The sequence below is a fragment of the Macrobrachium rosenbergii genome, chromosome 2 (assembly GCF_040412425.1).
Source record: "Macrobrachium rosenbergii isolate ZJJX-2024 chromosome 2, ASM4041242v1, whole genome shotgun sequence".
In the NCBI taxonomy this organism is placed as follows: Eukaryota; Metazoa; Arthropoda; class Malacostraca; order Decapoda; family Palaemonidae; genus Macrobrachium; species Macrobrachium rosenbergii.
In genome coordinates, this window is record NC_089742.1 from 63,501,506 (window position 1) to 63,514,441 (window position 12,936).

General features: G+C 35.4%; 1 protein-coding gene across 4 annotated transcripts in view; it reads right to left on the reverse strand.

Annotated features, from left to right (window-relative positions):
- Positions 1–12,249, reverse strand: part of PKD (serine/threonine-protein kinase D3) — a 273,053-nt gene extending 260,804 nt beyond the window's left edge. For 3 of the 4 annotated variants that reach the window (XM_067119860.1, XM_067119879.1, XM_067119809.1), the window contains exon 1: positions 12,043–12,212. The gene's annotated coding sequence lies outside the window, so the exon portion shown is untranslated. Of the gene's footprint in view, positions 1–12,042 lie in introns of all 4 variants that reach the window. The other variant, XM_067119831.1, reaches the window with a different exon arrangement.
- Positions 12,250–12,936: the final 687 nt, after the last annotated feature.

Genomic DNA, 12,936 nt, shown 5'->3' on the forward strand with positions numbered 1-12,936 from the left:
AATACCTTACTGTACCCTAACTGGATGTTTTATTTAAAAACTACCTGCTATTACTAGGTACATATATGAACATAAAGAAGTTAGAATTATGCCATTCACACCTTATAACAATAATCTAGTCAAAGTGAAATCTTTGTTTCAGTTTATTCTAAGTTCCTCGTTGGGAAGGTGGGTTCCGTTCTCAGCTAGCACTCTGCTGGCCGCGAGATCGAATCTCCGACCGGCCAATGAAGAATAAGAGGAATTTATTTCTGGTGACAGAAATTTATTTCTCATATAATGTGGTTCGACTCCACAATAAGCTGTAGGTCCCGTTGCTAGGTAACCATTGGTTCTTAGCACGTAAAATAAATCTAATCCTTCAGGCCAGCCCTAGGAGAGCTGTTAATCAGCTCAGTGGTCTGGTTAAATTAAAGTATACTTAATTTTTTTTCGGTATATTCTCAGATACATGTAGTGTTTATAACAGCAAACCTTCCCTATTAAGTATATATTTCGAAAACCGTCGCTTAGTAGGGGCTTTTTCAATTATTTCTCCTTCCGATTCAATCCATACATTGATAAGAACATGTAACTGTGGCTCTCAAAATAACTTTTCTGGCAAATGTGATCAAAAGATTCTGTACGCGGAGAAAGTATGTTTAAACTGTCTTTAATCAAATCACGGCAACGATCTGTACCACGTGAAAGTATTTGTTTACATTACAAAAAAAAATTAATAAATAAAGCAGAAGAATATCTAGTCAGGATCAGAAAATTACCATAACAGAATCTCGTCATTATGTGGATTCCGGAAAAGACTAATAATCTCAAATCTTTAACTTCCCTCAGTGTTTTTAGTTTTCTTTAACGAGACAGATCCTGCTAATTTACGTGTGAATAACGTTTGCCCTCTCCGAATATTTGATTAGATATTTCTACATCAATAACACTGGCATGTCACTAACATGAACATGAGAGAGAGAGAGAGAGAGAGAGAGAGAGAGGAGAGAGAGAGAGAGAGAGAGAGAGAGAGAGAGAGAGAGGGTGATTTTGCAAAATTTAATTGGCTTGTGACAAACACCGACTCGTACCCAACACTTTAATTGATTTAGATCTTGAAGATACTCAGGTTATGTCAAAGGGAAATGACATGGCATCTTCGAGCTTCGATACATTCTTGGGAAATAGGTCTTGAATGAATCTACCTCGGAAATGTTCCGAGTTAAGTTTTGACACAAAATCGAATGACTTTGAAGTACACTAAAGTTCTGAAATCATTCTAGTGTTTACTGTACTTCAAGATGTAGTTGTATCTTTCAGTTTAAGTTTTCTCCCTGGAGAGCATCACTATCAGTGCACATTTTTTCGATAGGTTAACCAAAGATTGTGACTTCTGACACTGAAATAATTCCTTTACATAACTAAAAAAAGTCATTCACCGAAGGCATCTTCAAAGCTAATTAAAAGTGAAAATAAATCAGTGAAATTGATAATCATCTTGACGACTGGTGTTAAGAATATTATAATCCTCAATCATTCAGCCAAAAACCTTTCAAGTCTTCAATAAAGATCAACTAAACCCTAACACAGACGAATCCTTCATCCTCATCTCTCACTTTTTTTTTTTTTTTGGAAGCACCATTTGCAGGCCTCACTTTTGACTAATATTTACCAACTATAGTTTATAATTTCCTTGGATAATTTTTTCTTCTAAGTGTTGTTAATTAGATACGAGCTTACGTCATGCAAAAGAACACACATTTCAATTATGTATCGTATGTGAACTATTGAACCGAGCACGTACAATTTCCTTGGAAATTGTCATTTTTTTCTCTCTGCACCCTTGTGTAATCAGAGGAGTCTAGAAACTTTCGCTTATTCGCGTGGATTCGCTGTGCGCATTGGGAAAGTTGTTGGCTGGTGAAAATCACTGTCCATTTCTTACAAACTCATACCAGAATGTCGAGAGAGAGAGAGAGAGAGAGAGAGAGAGAGAGAGAGAGAGAGAGAGAGAGAGAGAGAGAGAGAGGTTATCTCAAATCTCTATCTTCATCCCTGTATCATCCTAATATATAGTTGCGATTTCTGTGACACGACAATAATACTGACTAGAAAACATTATAAAAAATCCCAGCTATAAAATAATATAATGGCAAACTTTCAAATGAACTTGTTAACGAAGAATAAAGTTAATTTTTAGTTTATCAAAATAAAAGTTCATAATTGTGTCTTATGAAGTATATTTCACGAACATATAAGATATTCTTCTGCCCATATGATAACCTATTCAGTGCCGGTAGATGGACTCCTGTGTATTTATCAGTTTCCTTCAAAACAATTGTGAACTTGTACTTTGAAATATTTCATATCGCGTAATTATTTTTTTCTATTCATTCAGTCCGTGATAGAAACATGCAGTATGCTACGATTTGATACGCAATTTTACTGACTAAAGCTCGTTCCGCGCAACGCCAGAAGAATGATCAAGTTTTATTACTCACTCGGGCGACCATCACACTTCACTGTGACACATTCCTGCTAGTGCCAGACTCCCAATGTCTGTTTCACGTTTCATAAACATTTTGTTACCTTCGTGTATAAATACTAGTGTAAGAAAATTTAGTCGTCTGTACACCGGCTGAAATCTAAATCTGCGCCATTGTAGTAAACAATTTTCGAAAACAAAATTGACAACGAGAGAGAGAGAGAGAGAGAGAGAGAGAGAGAGAGAGAGAGAGAGAGTTTAACTTAAGCCACTGTGAGCAGTCAGATATAAACTGTATTATTATTATTATTGTCTGAGGCTTCTGATGATGAAAAAAAGCAAAACTTGATACTATTCAAGCTTTACAACACAAGACATGAACGAATAACCAAATTACAATCACATATTAACAGAACAAAAATATGTAAGAAAATACGATCAAGCGTTGTCAAATTCATTGTCAGGTCAAGGAGGTACAACAGACAACTCCTAACTTACACAAAGAGAAAATGCCCAAGGTGGTTTAACAGATACCTTGCCTATACCATAAACCCTACTTGGTAACTATATCAACCAGGCACCAACTTCGGAGTTTAATGAATACAAAATATTTCGATTCCATACTAAGTCAAATGACCACGCCGTTATTACATGCAGCAATCCGCATACTAATGTAATTGCATTAAAAATATTTCCAGTTGAATACAAAGCGTATTCTTTTAGTAAATAAGACCAAAAAGTAACAGAAACAAATTACATTTGAAATAACTACCATTAACTACGGTAATGAGCCTATTACAAATTTAGCACACTATCAAACGTATTATAACGGATTATGCCAAACACACTTGAATCGCGGCTGGCGTATTTTCCTGGGGATTATTAAAGACGGAGTGTGTTTACTAACTGTTGAAAATTCAAATGGGACAGAAGTTTTAATTGAAGCAAAGGATGCTGGAAAGTTGCGCCACATCTGGCTGTTATTTTTGTTTTCTTTTTCCCTCTTTCACAACGTATTGAACCCGAACTCTGACTTGTCTCGGAATATTCTGCCAAACCAGATGATATTCTCATACTTACTGACAACAGATGATATTCTTATACTTACTGACAAAGGGAATGAGATAATATGCTAATCATGCTTTCAAACTGGGTGCAAAATTGCAGGAAGGTATTCAAACTTCAATCATTTGGTATTCAAGTCAGTTTTACAAGGAAATGATATCTTTTTTGAAAAGCGACAAATATACTTAGTATAACAAATCTATTAACCCATACTGATTACACGGACGCTACGTTACGTTACATAGGCATGTGTCATGTGAAGGAGTCATACGCACAACACAAACACGCACTCACATACATTATATATACATTTATATACAACATATACTACAGAGTATATTATAATATATACATGTATATATATATATATATATATATATATATATATATATACAGATATATATATATATTATATATATATATATATATATATATATATATATATATATATATATATATATATATATATATATATATATATATTACATAATATTCTTAACTATAAAATCGTTCAGTTAGGAAACAGTGATAGGAAATTATGTCCTGCTATCAGAAGAATTGCCCTAAAACCCTAAACCCTTCAATCAGGTGCTACTATCAGATGAACAGGAACCATCTCTCCCTCTGGATACAGACTTCCCTGCTTTAGCTACATTACCTGTCAAAAACAGGATTTCTGGGATAACCGAAGCTACCACGAACGCAACCAATAATGAAATGCCATGGGTCCACCGGACTACCGTACCTTATCATCAAAGCATGAAATGTTGATAATGTCTTGGACTTTGTGATTTTCCACAAACAATTTATATATACAGTATATATGTGTATATATATACAAACACACACACACACACACACACACACACATATATATATATATATATATATATATATATATATATATATAATATATATATACATACATATATACATATACATATATCTCACCGTAAGCCTTTTCCCAGTTTTGAAGGGGTAGTGCCAAAAGAGCACAAACTTCCTAGTTTCTCAGCAATTCTTTAGGGCGAAGTTGCTAGTCCACGGCTATTTTCTCCACACCAACTGGGAGGGTTTGTGTGGGATGGGATAGGCTGGGGTAGAACTTGGTCCCATAAATCGTCAGATACGTGCATGCACTCGAATATATGCACACTAAACACTAGTGAACTCAAACCGTGAAAAATGACGGTAATAACAAGAGGGGTGGGGTGGGGGCGTCAGGAAGATTGTTTATGGGTAATAAACTTGCCGCAGATAAAGGGATCTTCGCTCTACTCGCTTTTATGGAGGGCAGCTGCGAGGGAGGGTATCAGAGAGGGCATCTCCAGGCGGAATTGCCCATCCAACGTTTGCTAACCCATTTTCAATATGGACGCTTCACAAGGATTGAATTGAATTGAATACAGAGTTTAGGCCAAAGGCCAAGCACTGGGAACTATGAGGTCATTCAGCGTTGAAAAAGAAAGAGAGTAGATAAGTCTGACAGGTTTAACAGGACGGAAACCTACCAGTTGCACCATGAAATAATTGTTAGGAGAGGGCGGATAGCAAGAAGGAAGAAGGGTAATATTTATGGAGGAATAGTAAAAGGAATGAAAGGGATTGCAGCTAGGGCCCGAGGAGACGCTGTAAAGAACCTTTACTAATGCCTACAGTGCACTACCCGCTACGCAGTACTTTACAAGGACAGTAACCTGTAACCCGGCACTTGGGGTGGCAACGGTGGAATTTACCCACAAAAACAGGTAATTACATGGACACATTGTTTTAAAGTACGGTTGGGTACAAGTTATTGAGTATTGTGCGTATATTGGTATTCAACCAAGTCATTAGAAACCCAAACTCTCTCTCTCTCATTAAGTATATATAGTGTATATATATATATATTATATATATATATATATATATATTTATATATATAATCTATATATATATACATATATTTAGTATATATGTGTATATAATATATATACACATACACACACACACACACACACACACACATATATATATATATATATATATATATATATATATATATATATATATATATATATATATATATATATATATATATATATATATATATATATATATTTATTTAATGTGAATGCATGTTATATACGGTTAGACATCACAGTACCTTGCAATGTATTTATTCATTATACACTTTTAATCCCTTAGCAATTACTTTCTTGCTCATATCAAGCTTGACAGCTTTCGGGAATATAAAGCGTCACAAATAAATGACGAAGCTTTTCTGGGAACAGAGCGATACTTAACAACCCTGACAATGAGAGGGGGGAAAAAGAATAAATATCAACTCGAGCGTATCCTTGACATGTTATGGGCACGGCGTTAGGGTTCGAATTATCCCTCCCCAACCACGGAAGTGATGAACTCAATTACAGAAATGATGTGACATTTCATTGTGGTTATTCAGGGGGAAGACGCCACAACACGTGCTCATGTTTACACTAAATTTGTTGGTGTATTTTGAAAAAACATGTTCGCACGAATATTGAAACATTACATACAATCCTACAAACACACACACACACACACACACACACACACACACATATATATACATATATATATATATATATATATATATATAGTTAATAGTGTACACACACACACACACACACACATTACACACACATATATATATATATATATATATATATATATATATATGCTGGTCACCTTACCACATGCGTTAAGTAAATGATATATATATATATAATATATATATATATATATATATATATATATATATATATATATATATATATATATATATATATATATATATATATATATATATATATATATATGTGTGTGTGGTTTAACACAGCAAAAACACACACATATATATAATATATATACATATACAGTATATATGTGTGTGTATTTTACTGGGCTAGACCACATAAGCCTCATGTCTTTATGCCGTCTTCTTGTGACATGTCATTAGCAAGGTTCTCTAGAAATCTATGTAGTATACCTTCAATTTTGTCCACACCATAAAATAAGCATTAAGTTTAAGTTCCAGGCGTGTCAATGAGCTGAAGGAAAAAACATCACTTAATTATATACTAAAGGAAACAAAGTGTTCAAAGTACTAGTTGAATGGCTTCACCCGGTTGGGGTCTTCTGAGATAAGTAGAAACCAGTTGTCCAAACCAGACCTTTTATAGTATTTAACCTTTAGACAAGGGCCCCTGTAGGCATGGTCCCGCTTGCTTCATACAACCCAACCAACTCCGTTGGGTACAGATTACCTCGTCCAGGCCTTCCACTTTTCATTACAGTAGGACATGCATGTTGACCAGGTACTATCGTGCACAAAAGTCCGTTCCCTTAGCGATCCAGAGAACGAACGCGAATCCGCTGACTATGAATTTTATGAAACACCGAAGCAGTTGAACAAGTAACTAATGGAAGACCCAACAGATGTCGCACCATAAGGGCATATGGGAACAGGGAGGAGGATTGGAGAGCAGGTATTTTTCTTGAGCATAGAGTAAAGTCTCCATAGTCTAATATCGTTAAGAAAGTGATCAAGGTTTTTGTTGTTGGCGATACTGGGTTTGAGTGTAAAATGTGTAGTTAAGGCAATATGCGAAATAAATCTGAGAATAAAAGTGCTCAGGAAGTCAGTATCATGAATTAGTATTTCCTATAGATTATCGTATCTTATCAATGGACATGACTTTTTGCACGATAGTACCGTTCACTCACGCCTGTGTTTAGCCTCTCCCTCCGTTTCAGTTTCGACACGCAACAGTAGACTATCGGCCAGTTACTAATTCAATCTTTACGTCTGCAGGAGCACAATGAATTTTTATAGAAACGCGTCAAAAAATTCAGCCTCCCCGTCCCGGAGGTGAACTCTGTTGCGAGAAGTGTGAGCTACCGTACTGCTACGAGCCGGTAATTTAATTACATTATTGTAAACCTGACATTTGATTTACCTAAACGATTTAAACTTCTTTCCTGAACATATGTGACTTAGTTACAATAGATTAGCTTTTATTGCAAGTTTCAGATTAAAATTGCTTCGAGGCACATACTTCCTCTCTCTCTCTCTCATTGTGACTGATCTCAGCAGAGCTTTCTCCAATATTATCCTTTTTCTCCCTTCACCATTACTGATATTTTTACATTATTCCTCGCCCGTTGCTGCATTGCTACTGCTGAAAGGTGATAGTTAACTCTTGGCTCAACCTGAACAATCTCAATGCCTTGTATAAATTCCTATCTTTCTGGCTTTCAATCATGAGATTCTATGAAGAGCAGAAAGATGCCATCTTTGTCGCCATTGCTCTTCTCTAGGCTGAGCTGCTCAGTTCTTAATTTTAAATGATAGTACCATATAAGGACGGAAGATGAAATCAAACGCCTCTCTTTTTTAATGGTAGTATAGAGTAAATCCTCAGGATATTATCCTTTCTTTTAACTTACTTTTCTCTTTGAAGGCTCTTCCCTGTTGCTTTCGAAAGTAGATTGTAACCTTTCCTCGCTGGTTCTCACAATTAACAGTTGTTTGAATACTTGGTTTATAATTTTCTTATCCTGCACACTTCTGTTATTTCGTCCTAATATCCATCATTGGTTATCAGGACGAAATAACAGAAGTGTGCAGGATAAGAGAAATGATAAACCAAGTATTCAAACAACTGTTAATTGTGAGAACCAGCGAAGAAAGGTTACAATCTACTTTCGAAAGCAATAGGAGAGCCTTGAAAGAGAAAAGTAAGTTAAAAGAAAGGATAATATCCTGAGGATTTACTCTGTACTACTATTAAAAAAGAGATGTTTGAATCCATCTCGGTCCTTATATGGTATTATCATTTAAAATTAAGAACTGTGCAGCTCAGCCTAGAGATGAGCAATAGATGACCAGGACAGCATATGAATTTACATTTTTGGTAGGGAGCTACAGTCCCCAAAACGTAGCTAAGCTGGTTTTGCAACACTGGTCGTGGGTTATAAAAGATCTATAGTGGGATAGTTTTGGATTTCCTGCTAGTGTCACGAGTGAATGTCCCGTTCTCATAAGCTTGGAAGGCTGGTCCTCTGCAGGACACTTCATTCTCCTTCAGTGTTCCTTCATCTCCTGACAATTGTGGATTTTCATTGTACATACATTAAGAGCTAGCTTTCTTTTTCTTGTACTAGTACTTCCAGGAGGGAAAGGCGGGGGTTACAAGATCCTTCCTATCATGGAACAGATAAAAAAAACTTTCATGGAAAACAAGTACAAGGTGTTCAGGTTCCTTATTGTTTCTGACGGTGATATATCTAATACAGTTGTACCTGGCATAAATGACTGGTTTTTGGTGTCCAAGAAAAAGACCATTTTCTTAAATGAATTCTTAATCATCTTGGTAAATAAGACTCGAAAAAGGGATACCACGAAAAAGAGATACCATTGCTATACCATCTTGCAGTCATAAAAGTCCCCACTGTGTGACAAAACCGGCAATTTTATAAAGAACGACAACATTTTCCAAAAGCACGTTGTCAGTAAGGCTCAGGGGCGAAGCATCCGATCTATAAACCTTGTTTAAATTATGATTTTTGTTTCTGCTGATTAACTTTCAACTTCAGTCTGCTTCAGCAAGTCGACCAGAACAAACTGCGTCTGGATATATGGCACAGTAAACCAGTAACTTCATCCAGGCTACAATGTACGAGGGCGATGACATCTGCGATACAGTTGGCTTTAGGGGATTGCCAGGATTATGGGTCTTAACAGAGCTGTAAATCTCCACTGACACGGGGATCTTGGTCTCAACCTGAGCCTCCTTCAAAGCATTTAGTATATAACCTGTTCATTTTGTAATACGTCGGTCAGATTTTTTCCCCATGGGTTAAAACTTTCGACGGTAACCAACTATATTCCACCGGTTTCGATTCTTTTAGTCTCTGCGCGGGGCTTTTTTTTTTTTCTCTCACAAGGAGGAAATAAATTTAAAAATCTAGGGTGACTAAGTTCAGTAGTAACTTGGCCAAACTGAAGTTGGTTAAATCAGTATACCGCTCGTCGGGCCGTTCAGTTACAACAGGTCGGCAATTAAGGTGGAGTTTCATAGCGTTCACTGCTTCGATCACTCTCCGGGACCGACGGTATTTATACTGCAAGGAATTCAGTAGCTGCTTGCTGATAGTATATGCAGTATGTTCTAGATTTTCTCCTTGATAATTTTGAATATTTCACTGGTTTTTTTTAATTCTAACTCGAAGTTCTCTCTCAGCTGCCGGAATAGTTATGTATGCCTGACCATGGTGGTTATTGCTTTCGAGGCCTTATCTATCCCAGATTACCGTCATTCTTAAGCAAAATTTTGGCAGTTTCAATGTTAATTAATTACAGTTAATACTTTCTCTTTTTCTGTACATTTCCTCTCATCATTAATTAACGTCTCCTAGAAAACCTTGAATTCTAGGAGCACAGGTGAATCCATTTAACTTCCTTATATCTCACGAAAGCGATTCTTATTTTTAACGACTAGCTGTGCGACAAAAGTTTACAGTCAGTCTGAAACGTGTAAAGTTTTTTTTTTATTTTATTTTATTTATGTGGGCTATGAAATTCCCAACGTCGTCACTTACGATCTGATATATTATCAAACGATTCTCGATTTCTACAAGAACCAAAGCAGAAATATTAAACCAAATCAAAAATATTACACATCAAAGTTATTTTCTACTAAGTTTTATTTATATTTTCTGCTAGGTTTTATTTGTAAAGGACACACGTATGATGCGTGTATATTCGCCGAAATATTATTCGAAGACGGGTTGACTGCTGTACCTAAAACTATCTAGAAAGGGTTCATATTTTTACGTGAACATTAATTAAAGTAAATACGGCCACTAGAAATCTAAATTGAGATGTCTTTTCTTGGCCAAATTCGTCCTGCTAGCCACCCGACCCTGACGCCTAACCTTGCATTCTTTCTTAAGTAACTTTCCAACCTTACAGAAAACTAAGGAAAGATAAATAAAAATTAACGGAAAAATAGAAAATATAGAAAAACGGCCAGGCCATGGAAATAATCAAGAGGGTTCGAGACTTATTTCACGCGGAGCCTCATATCCTTTTTTTTTTTTTTTTTTTAACTTAACCTAAAGTAGTATAATTACTTAAAAGACTACACGGCAGGAAGGGCAATGGAACCATACTAACCACCCGAGTAATGTTTCGGAATTCCACTTCACCTCCAGACTTTTTTTTCAGAGACCTTCATTGTCGTCTGATCACCGTATATACAATATATATATAGGCTGCCAGTAATTTCATGATATATATATACATATATATATATATATATGTATATATATATATGTATATAATATATATATATATATATATATATATATATATATATATATATATATATATGTTGACATTAACAGGATAACCCATTGCATTTGACAAAGCAATGAAAGGTCATTAAAACATTGATAAGGCTGGACAGTGCTTCAGTAGGTTAGCCTAGGCTTGAATGATACGGATTGCTATATAGGATGTGATAAACTATTCCTTACAATATTGGAGATTTTACAGGACTGTATAAAATAAAATGTGCACTTCATAAAGTTTAACTAAAATTTACTACGACAATCTAAACTTCCAAACACAATCTTTGGTTAGGTTAACCTGAATTCCAACTAATAAAGACTTAGGCTAAATACCTGGTCTGTTGAACATTACCATGTCAATAATAATTGTTGACTTATTGTTTCACACTCCCCTTCCAACATTATATGTGCTTGCGTCTTAGGGTACCATGTATTTTAGTGTATTAGTTTCGATTTTGTTTGCATTTTGCTCGCAGTCTTTTGTCTTTATACATCACTTCTAGTAGAGCAATGAATAAAATTTAGTCCCCTAGTGATCTGTATTAACAATAGTAACTAAAAATTGAGAATTTATGATGAAATATAGGCTATGTCGTGAAAATAGGTAGGCTTAGGCTTATATGTCTAAATAAAAGCTAAAATTTAAGCTACAATACGTTTAAGCGACTACATAACAACGAAACCTGTTACGTAGATCTGCGACAACAAAGCTCGCATATTCTATGAAATAAAAGGACTAGGCCTACTATATTAACCTACAGCAACAAAACTGATCATAAAAATGGCATATGGATCTGTGACAATGGAAATGGAAAAAGGAATGCTGGGCCCAATCCATACCAACGAAAACTGCCCAAAAACATAAGACATCTGCTCATTTGTAACAAACATATAGCCTAGCCTAGGCTATATACTGTAAAAAGAAATATCCAAGAAAGGTAGGTTTAGTCCTAGTAAATTTGTATTTCAACAACGCATGTTGCATACAAACTGTTAACAGGAACAAAACCAATAAAAGCACTCTTCATCAGGTAAATATCTTCTGAAATACAACTCTCTGATACCTCTGGTAGCCTACAACGACAGGCTGGCAGAAAGTTTTACAAAAACATTTTCAAAGCTCAGCCTACCTTTGCCGACGATTTTAGACCTCGGTTCCCTTTTCGTACAGAGCATTTGATGACAAAATACTACATTACTCATTCCATTCGTTCCTAGTTTCACGGTCCGCCTTTATTTCCTTTTTAAACGAGGACTACTTAGGTTACCCGACTCATTTTACTTAACCGCGGCAACACTTGCTCCTTGTTTACGTTTCTGTAACCTCGAAGTCAAAACAAGATCAGAATAAAACTTAAAACGGTATAACAAATAATCGTAAATTATAGTTAGAATGATCTACATGATGTTTATCAAACAAGTTCTTTGAAAGTTAAAAGTCTACATTTGATTTTTTAGTTACTTCAGCCGAACAAAAACTTTAAAAGTTCATTTGACGACTTTCACCTTAATTGGTCTACAACAATAAGAAACTGAAAATTTGAATATTCCTTCTTCTTTTCGTACCTAACGACCGACGCAACAGTTTGAAATTCTTTCAGTCTAATCATTAATGAGGAAGCACATCTGGCCTTCAAGCCAAAGAGGAGATCAATACCTTCTATTAATAAGAACAATAACAATAAAACAGTATTATTAGTAGTAATAATAGTAAATTAAACAGATACGACCATGAAGGGTAAACAAAGTAACTGCCTTAACTGAGGGAATTCTTACCTTAACTGATTCCATTCAGTGACTTCAGCTCTCCAAACAAAAAATCAAATAAATCTTCAGAAATGTGACCATTAACATCTCTCTTTCTATCAAAATGAAAACAGGAAACTACAAAAAGTTACCATTGGAGACATTGCTTTACTTTGTGCATCCAATCAATTGGGGAGTGGAAAAATAACTACACAGGGAGGAGCTATTTGAACAATTTATTAAACCTACTTCATAAGTAACTTATTGCCGTTAAAGAC